The sequence below is a fragment of the Alosa alosa genome, chromosome 9 (assembly GCF_017589495.1).
Source record: "Alosa alosa isolate M-15738 ecotype Scorff River chromosome 9, AALO_Geno_1.1, whole genome shotgun sequence".
NCBI lineage: Eukaryota > Metazoa > Chordata > Actinopteri > Clupeiformes > Clupeidae > Alosa > Alosa alosa.
The window spans coordinates 4787179-4801908 of record NC_063197.1 but is presented as its reverse complement, the minus strand read 5'-3'; the positions used below and the strand labels follow the sequence as shown (position 1 = coordinate 4801908).

The following is a 14730-nucleotide window of genomic DNA, read 5'->3' as shown; positions in this document are numbered from 1 at the left end:
AGCCTGTTTAAAGTTTGAAATAAATATCTGACAATCTATTCTTAGCTAGACTAGGGCTATTTGAGGCCCCCAAAATTATCGCATTTGAGATTAGGCAGGTTTCAGATCTAGTTCAACAGCATCAGAATATTGGCACATGTTACATTGGCACATACATGAGTCATGGAATTAAATGTATTGGAATTTATTTATGGTAAATATTTTTTTAATGTTTTTTTTGTGTTGCTTTATGTGGTCCTTCATTGATTGAATATATCCTTCCCAACCCCAACGCCTCATTCTAACCACCAACGGCACATGGTCTACATCCCTTTACGGCAGACACACAATTAGACAGAGTTCAAAGGCAAGGCTTCCCTGATCAATCCAGAAGGGAGACAATGCAATGTGCTTATTACACGCCAAACGCTAGCAGACACTGTCACAGTGGATTAGAATTGATGTGACAGTAAACTGCTTGTGATGCAACACAATCACCAGGCGAAGGAACGAGTGCCGGTCAGATTAATGTGGTCAGCCTGCTTGACCTAGTTTGGCATTTGAGATCCATCAGTGCCAATTTGAGCACAGTTGGGGGGTGGGGGTGGGGGGTGGCAGTGCGTGGCAGGGGCCTGAATGGGTCCGCTCGTCTACTTGATGGCTTTGTGTGGCGCTCCTAGAATCCCGCTGGCCTGACACAGGTCACTGGGCTGCCTCTGGGACGCTACTGGAAACTAAGTGTCACGACGTTCTCAAGGGAAGTGGATGCGTTTGCTACAATTGCTTTGATAGCATTCTGCTGAGCACATGACCTCTGACGGAGACTTTTACATGATGATGCATTGTTTGCTTGAGAATTCATGGGGATTTTTCCCCCCCAGAAAATACAATCTGAACAGTTTAGAAACTCTTAATATTCAATTAGCATTCATTAGTCACACTGCCAATAAATCAAGTGAGAATTCACTGTGCCATATCCATGTTCATCAGTGCAACATCTGATCTCTCTATTTTAGCTACGACATGCATGTTATCTACTGATAAAGTCCAAGATTCCAATGATTCCAATCATGGTTTCCCATGATATTAATCTATCACAATGGTAGTAAAGTTTGACATGAACAAGGAGGGAAGCCGATCTCATGAAACTATAAAACCTAATTAAACATGAATTTCATTTCACCAGGAAAAATGTTGTGATGCATTTTCCCTGTGGAAATCTAGCTGTATACCGACAATGGCACTGTGCATTAGAAAACAGCACATCTGGTCACGCTGTGGGATCTCAGTCATCTCATTTCCTCCCCATTTTTATAAATGAAGGTCATGGCAAAGTCATTGGCAGCCCTGTTTCAAACTCTTAATATGTGTGGTTACCAAACTTGAATAGCCTATGATAATTGCTAAATCAAACTTCATGAAAGTACCACAGCAATTCAAAATTATTTTTGTACATAAAAAAAGACTTGTGCCCAAAATGTGGATGGAATTCCTTGTGAATAAATTACAAAGATTTTGTTCAAAATCCATCTGGGTCCATACCCTGTTTTGAAATGGCACTGTTGTTTGCCGAAAGAAAGTCAAAATGTAGTCAGTATATTAAAACTGATCACCCACGCAGTTGAAACAGATTTATAACCTTCACAGTCATTAATTGAAGATGCCAGCAATCACTCTGGCTAAACCATGAATGAGAATGGGATTATTATTAACCACATTACTTTCACTGCTGCAGCTAAGCCCCATGCTCCCGTCTTTGGTGTACTATGCAAAGCAGTCAGGCAGAAAGACACACATGGAGTGAGGCCGATACGCCATTCAAATCGCCACCTATCCTGCTGCTAATCAGAGCTTGGCAAATGTTAACAATTACAAAGACAGCCATCAACTTCCTGTTGCAACAGGAAATACCATGGCCTTGACCTTGACAAGCAGGTCGTTTATCTCTTACATGTTCTATGTCTGCTAAGTCTAAAGAGGTTGTGTTATTCTGTTCTTATCTCACTGGGAATTATGAATGCCAGCAGCTTTGTTCAGAGGAGCATGCAGACGAATAGCTTTGTGTCTGCCATTTCCTTAGACAACTAGTTGTACAAATCACTAAAAAAAATTGTCAATTGAACTTTTCCCCATTTCAATCAAACAGAGGTGGACATACCACTATGAGATTATCAGGGTTCTTTTTTGTTGGCCAAGTGCCAAAAGCAGGTTTCAAAAATACTTCAAAACGTCAGTGACAAACCACAGGGTAGAACAGGTAGCTGGAGGACAGGCGAATAATGAGGCCTCCTCAGCGTCTGTGCTTGGGGGAGGTGCAGAGCAAGACTAATCAATAATAAATTATTTTTTATCTCTGGCACTCAGATCTCCTCAGACACACCAGCCCACTGCTGTCCAACCAACTGAACTCTAGTGCTAGTGCTACTCCTGCAACCCTCTCCTCCGCGCTTCCACTCCCGAGATAAATGTGTAATGGGTTACTTATTCAAGGTCAGCTACGCGCAACTCTTTAAAACTGCAACAAGGCCAGGCTTTATCTAAATTTGGAGCAGGGGGGTGCTGCCAGAGCTAGGGGGAGGGGATGTTTGGGTTAAAGTGCTTTCAAATGCTTTGCAAAAAGGAAAGACTGAAAACCCTGTTTTTCAGTCACTAAGCTGAATGATTTGACGCCAATGTGGCTATTTTGAGTATTGTGGACTGCAGCGACCTCAATGAGAAGACCTCATTCATCAAATTCACAAACTACGTGGTTATCACATAGAGGGTTTTGTGTGATTATCACTGTAACTATGGTACATTCTGGTAGCCCTAGCTTCACACTAGTGCAAAGTGCAATTAGCCTAGATATTGAAATATGAGATACAGGGGACTGCCACCATTTTACAAAGTGAGATTAAAGAATCCTTAAAGCTCTTATGCTCCACTCACTGTGCACTTGAAAACAAACAACTAAAACGCTATCTGAGGGTAGCATTACATCACAAACTTCTGAGCTTATGTTAATAACGCAAGAGGCCGACTGGATGCAAGTAACACAGGATAGTGTTTCAGGCTGAGCAGAGGTGACGCACAATATGAAGCATTCATTTTTTTACTGGCAATGATGCCATTTATAGCCTACAGTACTCACCACAGTATCAATTCTTTTACTCCAATTCAAAAGTTGCACAGGCGTTCTGTCCGACAGTCTTAGCACCTGCAACAACAAAGACAAAAGGACAAAAGTTCATTCATGCTGATGGCAGACAACACAACATGTCTCCCTTGATTCTTTCACAGTATATTATATATTATATATGTACTCCTTGTAATTTCCAGTATACAGCACAACTCCTTCCAACAAAGGAAGAAGCTGAATGCTGAAATACACTGTTTGCCATTTGATTCAAGTGAATACAGTCAGATTGAACAGCTTGAACAGATTGAGCAGGTGATCTTCAGAACCATTTTCTTGTAAGCAGCCAGTGGATGAGTTACTAGAGAGAGCTGAGATGGAGTGTGAGGGGTTTTACTGAGCTTCTTCTTTCCACTGCAAAATCAGCTTTACCATAATATCAGTATGCACAGCATGCTTTACTGAGACAGTGTTTGGACCATTGGATTTTTCACAACAGCTCTTCTGTTGAAAACATTTTCTTTTGTCTTTTTGTTCAAATAGTCTATGTTTTTGAGACTGCTTCCAGGGCAAATCTTATCCTGCGGTTCAAAATATAAGCGTTTTCTTGCTTGCCGGGTAAATTTAAAAATGCTATGACAGAACTGATAGCATATTTGCATCCATCCACTTAACTCACTTCAATCCTACTTCACTTTATTCAAAATTCAGATATTTTTGTTGGACTGAGATGGTCATTACGATACTGTGACAATACTGCCACAACAGTAATGCATTGGAGTATTCAACGCATAAAATTGAAAACTAAAATAAATCTAAAATAGACTATAATTTGTGCAGACTTCTAAAAGGGCAGTGGACAGAGTACAGATTCATTAATTTAAAAAAGAACGCTAACAGCATGGCAGAACGAACGAGTCAAAACGAGTGAGATCCCATTTGTCTTGAATGCTCGGCAGACTTGGCCCCAGGTGTGGGCAGACTCCTAGATGGATGCATGAGAGGGCCTTAGCTGCAAGTGCTCATCTCTCAGTCTCTGTCACACATTTTGCACTGATTTTTGTTTTTGTATCTCCCCATTCTCCCTATTCTACAGTCTCAGACTCATGAGTGAAATTCAAGAGGGGAAAAAAACACTTTTAAAGCAGGAGTGATATTTCTAAATTTATTTTGCATCCTTTATTTTTTTTAATAACAGAACCACTCAGTGGCATCCATTTTTTGTCAGACCAGCCTTTGTTCCTTTTGACATGTTCTTTGTAGTAAGACTGGTGGGATGGCAGAACAGATGGAGTGACTGGTGTTGGAGCCAACATGAGGGTGAAATAAAGCCACCTTTTACACAACGCAAATTCGCACAGGCCCCAACTCTCCCTATGCCCCTAACTCCACACACATGGCTTGGCCTAGATTTACAGCAAATAAGCCTTTGTTGTGTTGTGAAAACATTGCGATCAAACCCTCATTTGCCTTAGTGCTTCAACAAACAAAGTGTGCAGTGGTCACACCTCTAGAACTTCAACTGAGGGTGGGTTGTAAATCAGTGCCACTGTGTCCATCAGCGCACTGAACATGAGTATTGCTGCTGTATTTTCATACACATTTACAGTACATTGATGACATACTTGTTTTATTGTTGGTGTAGTCTGGCGTTACCTAATTTAGGTAGTTCCCTAACTTTAGACAAACTGTGAGATGGATGAGGACAAATGACAATGTGTTCATTAATAAAATCCATCAAATTATCTGTTGTTTGCCATCAATTATTAAACATCACAGTGCTCTGCCTTGTTTACTTGATGACTTCATGTTGAAGGCAAATCTGACAGATTTCTAAATGCTTCTCACAGCAAACTAGCTTGTAATTAATTTATTACAAAGCATGTAATTAATTAGATATCTTTTTATTTAATTAGCCACTTTCTTTATTACTTAGGTCAAACAGAACTACCCAAGCCTTTTATTGGCCTGACTTTGCACTAGTATTTTATTGACTGTCTATGCACAATTTCAACCAAATTTTGCTGCTCTTATTTTTTTCATTATTATATGTGCCCTCTTATTTACTTATTTACTTACTTTTTTGTTTACTTGAATGTTATGTTTGTCTGTGGACTTAAATTGGTAAAATATGTCTTGTCTTCACCGTGGGATAGTGAGAAACGTAATTTCGATCTCTTTGTATGTCTGGAACATGTGAAGAAATTGACAATAAAGCTGACTTTGACTTTGACTTTGACTTTAAATGTTAAAGCTTGATCATCATAACCTATTCAGTTATGGTAAACTGCATCATAGGCCAAAACACCGTGTTTCACTGACATCATGCTGTCATTGGTACAGTGCTTGACTGCTGTACTGACTATTTTTATGACAGATAGACCAGGTTTAATAATAAATAATAAATAATAATACATTTTATTTATATTGCACCTTAAATTTCATATAAGATATCTCAAAGTGCTACAGGTTAAAGGGTAAAAAAAAGAAATGTAGAAATGTTTCAATCTTTTCCAAGCTCAAAACATGACAAGTTGAAGAATTTGCAAGTTTATGTCTTACACTAAAAGTAACATATAGACTTGACTTTAAATCAGTCTCCAGCTCAAATTACCTACGGGCATTTTCAAGGTACTTTTTGTGTTTTATGTTCTGCCATTGTATTTGAGACTGATGTTTACTTCTAAATAACATGCCTTTTCTGGGTAGACAATATTCACAACCTGCAGCATAGCAGTTAACATTCAGAAACTGAGTCATCCTCATTAAATACTTTCCCCATAACTTTGCTTCCCATATAATTGCTTCACAGCTGCATCACAGTCTTTTCTGATTCTTAGGAAAAGTTCTACTGAAAGCAGGGTTCCTACTCTAAGTCAGATGTAAAATTCCATGACTTTTCCCTGACTCTGTGACGAAAAACCTGAATTTCCATGACCAACTATAGAATGAGTCATTCAATATACCGATCAAAGATTTCAGAGTGGGAGATGAATAAATGAGCAGCATTGAATAAACAAAATTGTGCTAACCACAACCACTCAATCAAGCAGTAAAGCTACCAGATACACCAAATCTGCATGGACATATATTTGAATTAATGTTTTCTGGCAAGTACATTTTAGACTGCTACAACACAATTCCCTGATATTCCATGACTTTGCCCCACAAATGATACAATTTCCTGACTTTCCACGTCTGGAATAGACTTGATCAAATTTCCATGATATTCCAGAAATTCCATAACCCATGGAACCCTTTGAAAGACTGTTTCTGAAGTTTTGAGGCTTTTCCCTCCCTCTCAAAGGCTTCTCCTCTGCATGTTTGGTGGTTGCGCAAAACGGACAAGTTGTTGCCTCATTATGAATGATGAAGAGTGAATTACATCGTCCACTTTTCAACTGACGTTCGTCTATGCATCTACAATTCCAAAGCTAACGTTAGTTGAGTACTCTTAAGAAGCTAACAAAATTGATATTGCACTGCACAAAATTGAATATTGCACTGCACAAAATGGAAAAACGTAACAGAAATTTGATATCGCACTGCACAAAATTGATATTGCACTGCACAAAGTTGATATTGCACTGCAAAAAATTGATATTGCACTGCACAAAGTTGATATTTCACTGCACAAAATTGATATTGCACTGCACAAAGTTGATATTGCACTCCACAAAGTTGATATTGCACTGCACAAAATGGTCTTGCTGGCCGCATTTGGCCCACATGCCAGGAGTTTCAGAAAACTGCTTTGAATTATGCAATGTCGTAACAACAGCATTCATTCGATATTGTCGTAATTGGCACACATGTTGAGAGTGGCTGAATTTTGTTACACTGTTGCACTTAAAACCCTCTCAACTCGTCCCATAAAATCAAACATGTTTGATGTAAAATGTGCACTAGGACATACTTCCTCTTCCATGATGTTTGTTACGCCAGTAAAATCAAACATAACGTGGGCAGCTGCTGAGTGGGCTCTTCTGGGAATGCCAGAACTACGGGTAATATCTGTCAGCGACGTCACAAGGTCAAATAAACAATGGGCATTGAATTTGCTCTAACTAAAAACTCTTACACACTGAGTATTAATAACCTTCGATTTACCTTCTAGATGTGAAATTGTACCACCCTCCTTTTGTAGGCCTCATTACTCAGGAGCGGAGTTGTACACAAACCAATATTCCACACATACCTGTTTCATCTGTTTAAATTCCTTAATGACATGTCCTTCCAGTTCTTTACCTTCCTTACTAATGTCTTGCCCTCTGCCTTTCATCACACTTTAATTTTCTCACAATTAATGCAGAAAAAGGTGGGAGTGGAAATCCTCATGTGTTTGTGAATTGATGGGAGAAAATAATGCACTGTTCATAGTGCAGAATGAATAAGCAACATTTCAAGAAAGCAAAGATTAGGCAGGACTACCATCCTTAGTGGGAGAATCCAGCATACCAATGAGGAAGCAGATGTTTAGTAGGGATGCAACGGTACAGTGTGCCCATGGTTTGGTATGTATCACGGTTTGTGGGCCACAACAACGGTACGTTATTTTCGATATTTTAATATAAAAAAAAACACTGATATAAACAATTAACTATATTTTGCCGATAGACAAAAATGGTAGTGTGACTGACTGGCTTTTTAGCCTAAATATAGGGTAGTTTTCAACTGCTTTGGTCAAACTATCAGTGGAGAGAGCTGGGGCGCCCCTGTGTCAATCTATTTTAAATTTCGCTCAGCTGAGGTCCCATCCCTTCCGTTTGCCATCTTTGGAAAAATGATGAACGGTAGTCAATGCCAAAAGAGAAATTATTTTCTGGTCCCAATCGTTTCATAGAATTTAAACTTTCCAGTCTTCAGTTTGTAAATTGTAAATATTCTCTTATAGAGCCCGATCGATAAAGGATTTTGAAGGCCGATACCGATACAAATATTTGTTGATTTAAAAATCCGATATTCCGATATATCGGCCGATATATATATTTTTTTTTCAGAAACGCGCAACAAAACATTAACAGATTTTCCATTAGTTATTTGTAGTTATTTATGAGTATTGACTAAAATAATATGATAATGCATTTTAAAAACAAACAGAGGAACATCAAAATATATTAAAGTTACCTTATCGCAGTTCACGTCTGAGCATTGAACCGTGTGGGGCGTATTGTTCGGTTCGATAATATACCGTATACCATTGCATACCTAATGTTTAGATACAATTTGTATGTTTCACCCTGAAAAATGGAACAAAAACAGGGCAAAAAAGGGACCCCCTACACAAATGCACCAATCACCACCATCCACAACAGAACAACATTTCCCCATCCTTCCCAAACGTGTATTAAAATGGTTTGGTTAAAATGACTATTTTAACATAGAAATAGTGCCTGCGCATGAGCAAATTAAGTCTTTATCTGCCTAAATTAAAGCTCCTTGTGTTCTAATGACTTGGGAAAAAAACAAGCTAGATCAACCAGACTCATACGGGCCTTGAGAGATGCCATAACAGCCGAGCTGAAAGGTTAGTTTTTCTACGCACATTTGGAAGCATGGAAGAATTCTAAACATGTGTGACTACACTGGATTGTATATCATTTTCTGTCCCATTTTACAGCCGTAAAACTGATCTTCATGTGCCTGTATGAGCCATTGCATAGTTCAACAAGTCCAAAAACATATTTCACAACAATGCAAGCTCAACTACCTGCTCTGACAGTTGAATGCAGAGCAGCCAAAAAGAGGTTTGCAAATGAAAAACAAAAACATTGGTAACACATGAAAAGATTTATGGAGCTGCATTCCAGGCCAAAAGAGTTTATCAGCAGACATTTCTCTGTGAGCTCATCATTACATAATCATTATGTTATTCTATTATGAGGGTGATTGTGAAGTAAAATAGATGCCTTTATTGTCCTTTCCACTAGTTGGTACCAGACCCTCATGATAATTGCTTCACCTACTGGTTTGGTTTCACTGGACATGTAGGTCAATGAACACACTCACATTTAGGAGGATGATAAGTATAAGCCTATTGTTTTGGTGTGTACACAGCAACAGAATTGTTATCTACAAACTGAACTTTCATCATAGTAATGCAGCATCCATATTCCATAATGGATTTTGTCCAGTAGCATCCTTCTTTAGGAAATCACCCATTACACAAGCATATTGCAACTAGGGGTCGACCGATATGCATTTTTTAAGGCCGATGCCGATATTGATACTTATGACTTAGCATGGCGGATAACCAATATTTGGCCGATATTCTGGGCTGATATTCATTGATCTGTTGCAATAACAAAATTACATACTGAATTTGATTTGAATACTTCTATGAGTAAAAAAGGGCAAAATACAGAGTTTATAAAATACCAGTAGTACTACATCAGATCAGATAAAAGACATTCTTATATTTAATTTTTGAGTTTTTTAGCACTTGAAAAAGTATCTGTACAAGCTACCAGACTATCATGGTACATCTAAAGTAATCCATGGTCTTTCAAAAAACACTATGTTGCTGGATCCCTCAATCAGTCTTTCCTCTACAATGTATTCAGCAGTGGCGTAGTGGCGCAGCTGGATTTTGAGCGCCACTGCAAAATCTTCACATGATCAGTAATGTCACGACAGTGTTTCCCATACATTGACTTATTTGTGGCGGCCCACCACAATATCAACATTGACCACCACACAATGATTTTCCATGTTGTACTATTTCAATTGGATGGAATTCTTTCATTGTAGAGCTATGTGCACCTTTGTAAAGCCTCCTTGTTTCTGTCGTCTCTCAACGAACCTACATGCATGTTTAAAGGCAACATTAACAATCTTGCAAGGCAAAGAAGATAACTAAAAGGCTAAATTGTGCTTAAATCTGATTAGTATCATAACCCCGCTGCGCTAATTTGTTAAAAACATTTGCATTAAAGTTAATTCTGCAAACCTACCACCACAAATAGAATTAAATTCTGTGGGAAACACTGCACAACATTTACTTTCACACCGTAAAAGCACAACAGCCAATGTCATCATGACCTGAAAGTCATGACTGAGTTAAGTGCATCAAATCCTCACTTAGCCTCTCATTATTTAGGAAATGTAGGCTACATAAAGGTTATGTTTCAGGCGACTACAAGCCCAAAGACAAGCCTGTAGCGCATACATTCTGAAATAGCCTAGGCAGAAGGCTAAGCTAACATTACGGCTACACCCTAGCAACATTGGATAGCTAAACAATTCAGTTTACTGTGCCCCCGTAAAATCTCAAGTCCAGGTTCAAATAGCCTAAATTTCTCGCGGAGTTCTCTCGTCACACCTAAAGAAACACTGCTCAATGGTTTTAAGTAAGGGATAACGGCTACCAAGTTGTCCCGATACAGAATCAATGGACAAGGCAGATGCAAAGAACTTTCCTTCGCCAAGTCCATTAATTCCATATCTTGAGGACATCTTGAAGACATTTATCCCGCTTATCGCCCAGTTGCCACTATAGGCAATAGTCATGCCTTTATAACACGCAAAGGAAACAAGCGGTTCTGTTTAAAACTAAGCCGACTTGTTCAGTTTGTTGTACAACTTTCTTTGGTCCTGGCGGTGTTAACCGTGGACAGTTAGCTTGTTTACAGTTGATTCCATTGTTGCAAAGCCTGGTTCCAGACTCAACTGTCGTTTACTATGGTTGTTATAGTTACCATTCATCAATTCATTTTTTTTACTTTATCTACTTCTGGGTCTCCTGTTATTCAGAATTAATAGCCACCCTACCAGCCAATCAAAAAAGAGTATTTCTTCTCTGGGTGATAATGGTGAATAATCAATCAATCAATCAATCTATCTATCTCAGGGCTTAAAATTCATTTTTCAAAATGGGGGGGAATTCCCCCCTTAGGTTATTCATATAGGGGGAATTTACACAATTTGGGGGTTGATTCTGATGCCAAGTCAAGATTTCGATACTTCTTCGATACTTTTTTAAAAATGTATTTGATTTGGGGGCCCCCACCACCTTGACGTCATCAGTAATATTGAATATACTGTAGTGGGATCATTCACAACAGTGGCCATCCTAGATTCTGCTTGACTCTCTCCACACACACAAACACACTGAAAATGATGGCCTATGTGATATGTTTCTATTTCATATATTTTTTAAATTCATATAGAGTGTATTTAATTAAAGGTAAACTCTGCAGTATTGGCAATTTACTTACTGTTTTCTCGGTTTTTGCTTCTTTTTCGCTGGCTCTGTCATGACGAATGTCTGAGAAACTCCATCGCTACCTTTTTCTAGCCGGTGCCTGGCGTGTATGTGTATTTGAATGCAGTAAAGCAATTCGTTACACTCGTTATACTTCCTGACACTGAGGCCGTCGGCCCGCCGGCCCACAGTTGCAAGGGTGGTTTTTCCGCTCACAGGCGCTAGGGGGAAGCAAGACGGCCACCATTCAACCCAAAAAAAGTCATATAACCATTCCAATGACTCTGAAGCTGTTAAATGAAGGTAAATTAAATTAAAAAAACTTGCATATTAAGCTAAAAAACCTGCATAGTGTGCCTTTAATAATGTATAGTATTTTACTAGTAATTACTAGTAGCTAAACATATTTAGTAATTTGAATGCCTCATATTGATTTTTAAACTATTACATCTTAAATGTGGTGTGTAGGTCTAACTGAGTGCACATTGGTGATGTGTAGGGGTAATTTAGTGCCTGTCACTTGTGAGAGTAATTAGCCTTCATCCTGACGGTTTTAGGCTAGTGAATAAAAGTTGTGCATAGTGCATAAGGATATGTGGATGCAATTCATTCGTTTTCTATGTCATTAGATAAAAATAAATGTTCAAAAAACTAACAAGTCGAAGACAATCTTTCTGGGATCAAGTGTTTTGCAATGTTCACTAATGATTTTAGTGAGCATTACTGGCAGACGTGACCTGAGCTAGCAGGGTAGTTACCAAGGAGCTCTCTCCAGATGTAAAAGTTTGCCATGGCTGCGTAGCCTATTTGCTTAAGCGCAAAGTGGTTCTCTCTCTCTCTCTCTCTCTCTCTCTCTCTCCCTGCGTGTGTGTGTGTGTCTGCGTCTGCATGAGGCTATGTTCAGTTCAACTCGGTAGTTGATCCATCCGGTCAATAGCACCGCATTCACGCTACTTCATGATTAGATTAACGTCATCAGACAGGCTGTAAAAGTGTGTGCGGGAATTTCTCGTATTATGATGGCTAGAGTTGCGGGACTTGAACAAATTCTGTGCAATACCCGCAATCCCGCAGTGAAATTTAGGCCCTGTATTTTATGACAACAACAGCCACTGTTAAATCCAAATAACATTTTCAATGTGTCCAAATTCTTTACTTTTGATATAGGCCTAGCTGCAGAATATGCAATGACCCAGTTACAGCCAACATGGATGTTTAAATCTAGTAGACTAATAGATTCCACATTTATCTCATTTTCCCATTCACTCATTTGAAAGGCAACAAGCACCACAAAAAGGCTTCAAGAATCAGAAATGACAGCACAGTAGGCGGGCATCTATATTTACTAATTTCACTAACATTAAGCAAAATATCTGATGAGTAATTAATGGATATGACAATGAAGAGATTCCTCATCCCTTACTCATGTTCGGGAGTGAAAATAAGCAGAAAATAACCTAGGCCTTTTTCAGATTTAATCAAGAAGTCACTGTTGCCTTTGAGGTAATCCATAAAAATGCAGATGTGCATACTGTAGGAGAACATCAAAGAGTTTCCTTACCATGTGACCAAGTGTGGTTTGAATGCTCGCCGTCAACAAGTTGAAAGCAGTGGGAATTATTGTCAATCAATACACCTGCAAGAGATGGAAAATTGAGAAAACCGTGAATAAATGTGTCGTCTTACTCATGAGTCAATGTTTCCAACACATAGACTTTACTTTGTTTAGGCCTCCCCTATATATCAGTGGCTGCCAATGGGTTGGCAAGTATATCTGGCAACACAAATTAGCATTTTTTTTTTTATTTCTATTTATTTTATCCATCCGAGTGAATGGCCGTCTGTGATCAATTAACTAGTGGACAGGCTCCCCTTGTTCCAACTCTCCTGCACATGTTTGTTCTGCTATTGAGAAAAAAGTCTGTCAAATGCTCAGGATCTGTAAAAAACAATGAGGGAGATATTCTCTGGTATGACGTTAGATATAGTGGATATTTTAGGTAGGTAAAGCAATTCCTTTACTCCTCTACAGTGTAAATGTTTTCTGACTTTGGTGGTAGCTTCATATTTTATGAAAGTTACTCATTTTTGTGATTAAATTTGTAGTCAATGATTATTAAAAAAACAGTTATATTTTGCACAGCACACAGCGCCACAGGTAACTTAGCCAACATTAGCCTTTAGCGTGATATAATTGACAATCAACTATAATGGCACTTGCAGAGCACAGACATCCGCCAAAGCCACGATGTTAGCAATAGCAAAACTAAGTTTGTGTATCCACCCCAGGATTCTGACCTGGTCCAAAACTACATGCCATCTTCCTTAGGACATGCTACACCTTTCCACCAAATTTCATGAAAACTGGAGCAGTAGTGTTTGTGTAATCCTGGTTACAGACAAACAAATAAACAACAGCGAAATAACCCCCCTTGGCAGAAGTAATAAATGCATAATCCTCAAAAATAACATCTGCTAATTTGACATGAAATTACAACTGTAGTCAACAGTGAGAGGGAATGCAGAGCCCAAACTCCATTCACACTCGTTCTCAGTTCCAGTTGGTCAGTGACACTGCGAGCACAGTGAGAGTGCTGAGGGAGAGACAGCAGCAGGTCAGTGTGGTAAAGACAGTTGCAGGAGCACAGTTCCCTTGACCAAGAGAGACATACTATGGTATGAAAGCGCAAGGAAAACTACACCATTTAGGCTAAATGCTGTACTTTTTTCAAGAATTACAACTCGAGGTGGAACTATGACTGGCTCAAAATCCCACCATTCAACCACAGGCTCTGCCTCACCCCACTTGATACAAATGGCATTTTCCAAGCCCTATTTTTCATTCTTTCAAAAGGAAATATTTTGCCTTGTTTTTGTTCTAACACCAAATATATTTGCCATATAATGTCTGTATGGCAATTTCAAAGCCACATGTTTATTTTTTCCTACGGTCAAAACTGACCTTTTTACAGTAAATCATCAACTGACACTACCAGTAGCAGACAGACCACACCAGGCAATACTGCACTGAACATATTCAGCGGTTTCAGTTCAACGATGATTGGCAAGCAAGTACCAAATGCATACCATTTACAATGCAAAATAACATTTTGCCCAATGCACTGAGGCTCATCCACCGGTAACTGCCTTCAACTACAATTCTTAACTCCTAGAGTTATAATACCTCTATATCAGTTCAGCTTCCCAGTAATGAAAGACGACTCTCTCATTCAGACAGAACAAAAGGACCATGTCTAGATGGATTTCCCCCCTTTTTTCTACTGTAGATGTTACACCCAAAATCTGTTTTCCATTACAATTAATGTTATCATGAGGAGTGCAAGGGTGAAAGAGGAGGGAAGAACTCTCTCGCTCTGAAAAAGTCTGCTTTCAACAACACCACAGAGAAGCATGAGAATTCTATATACGTGTT

General features: G+C 38.9%; 1 protein-coding gene across 2 annotated transcripts in view; it reads right to left on the bottom strand.

Annotated features, from left to right (window-relative positions):
• Window positions 1-14730, bottom strand: part of tbl1xr1a (TBL1X/Y related 1a) — a 48385-nt gene that overhangs the window by 14189 nt on the left and 19466 nt on the right. The window contains exons 2-3 of one of the 2 annotated variants that reach the window (XM_048252349.1): window positions 12859-12933; window positions 3110-3175 (exon numbers count right to left, since the gene is read on the bottom strand). The gene's annotated coding sequence lies outside the window, so the exon portion shown is untranslated. Of the gene's footprint in view, window positions 1-3109; window positions 3176-11310; window positions 11361-12858; window positions 12934-14730 lie in introns of those variants that run through there. The other variant, XM_048252350.1, reaches the window with a different exon arrangement.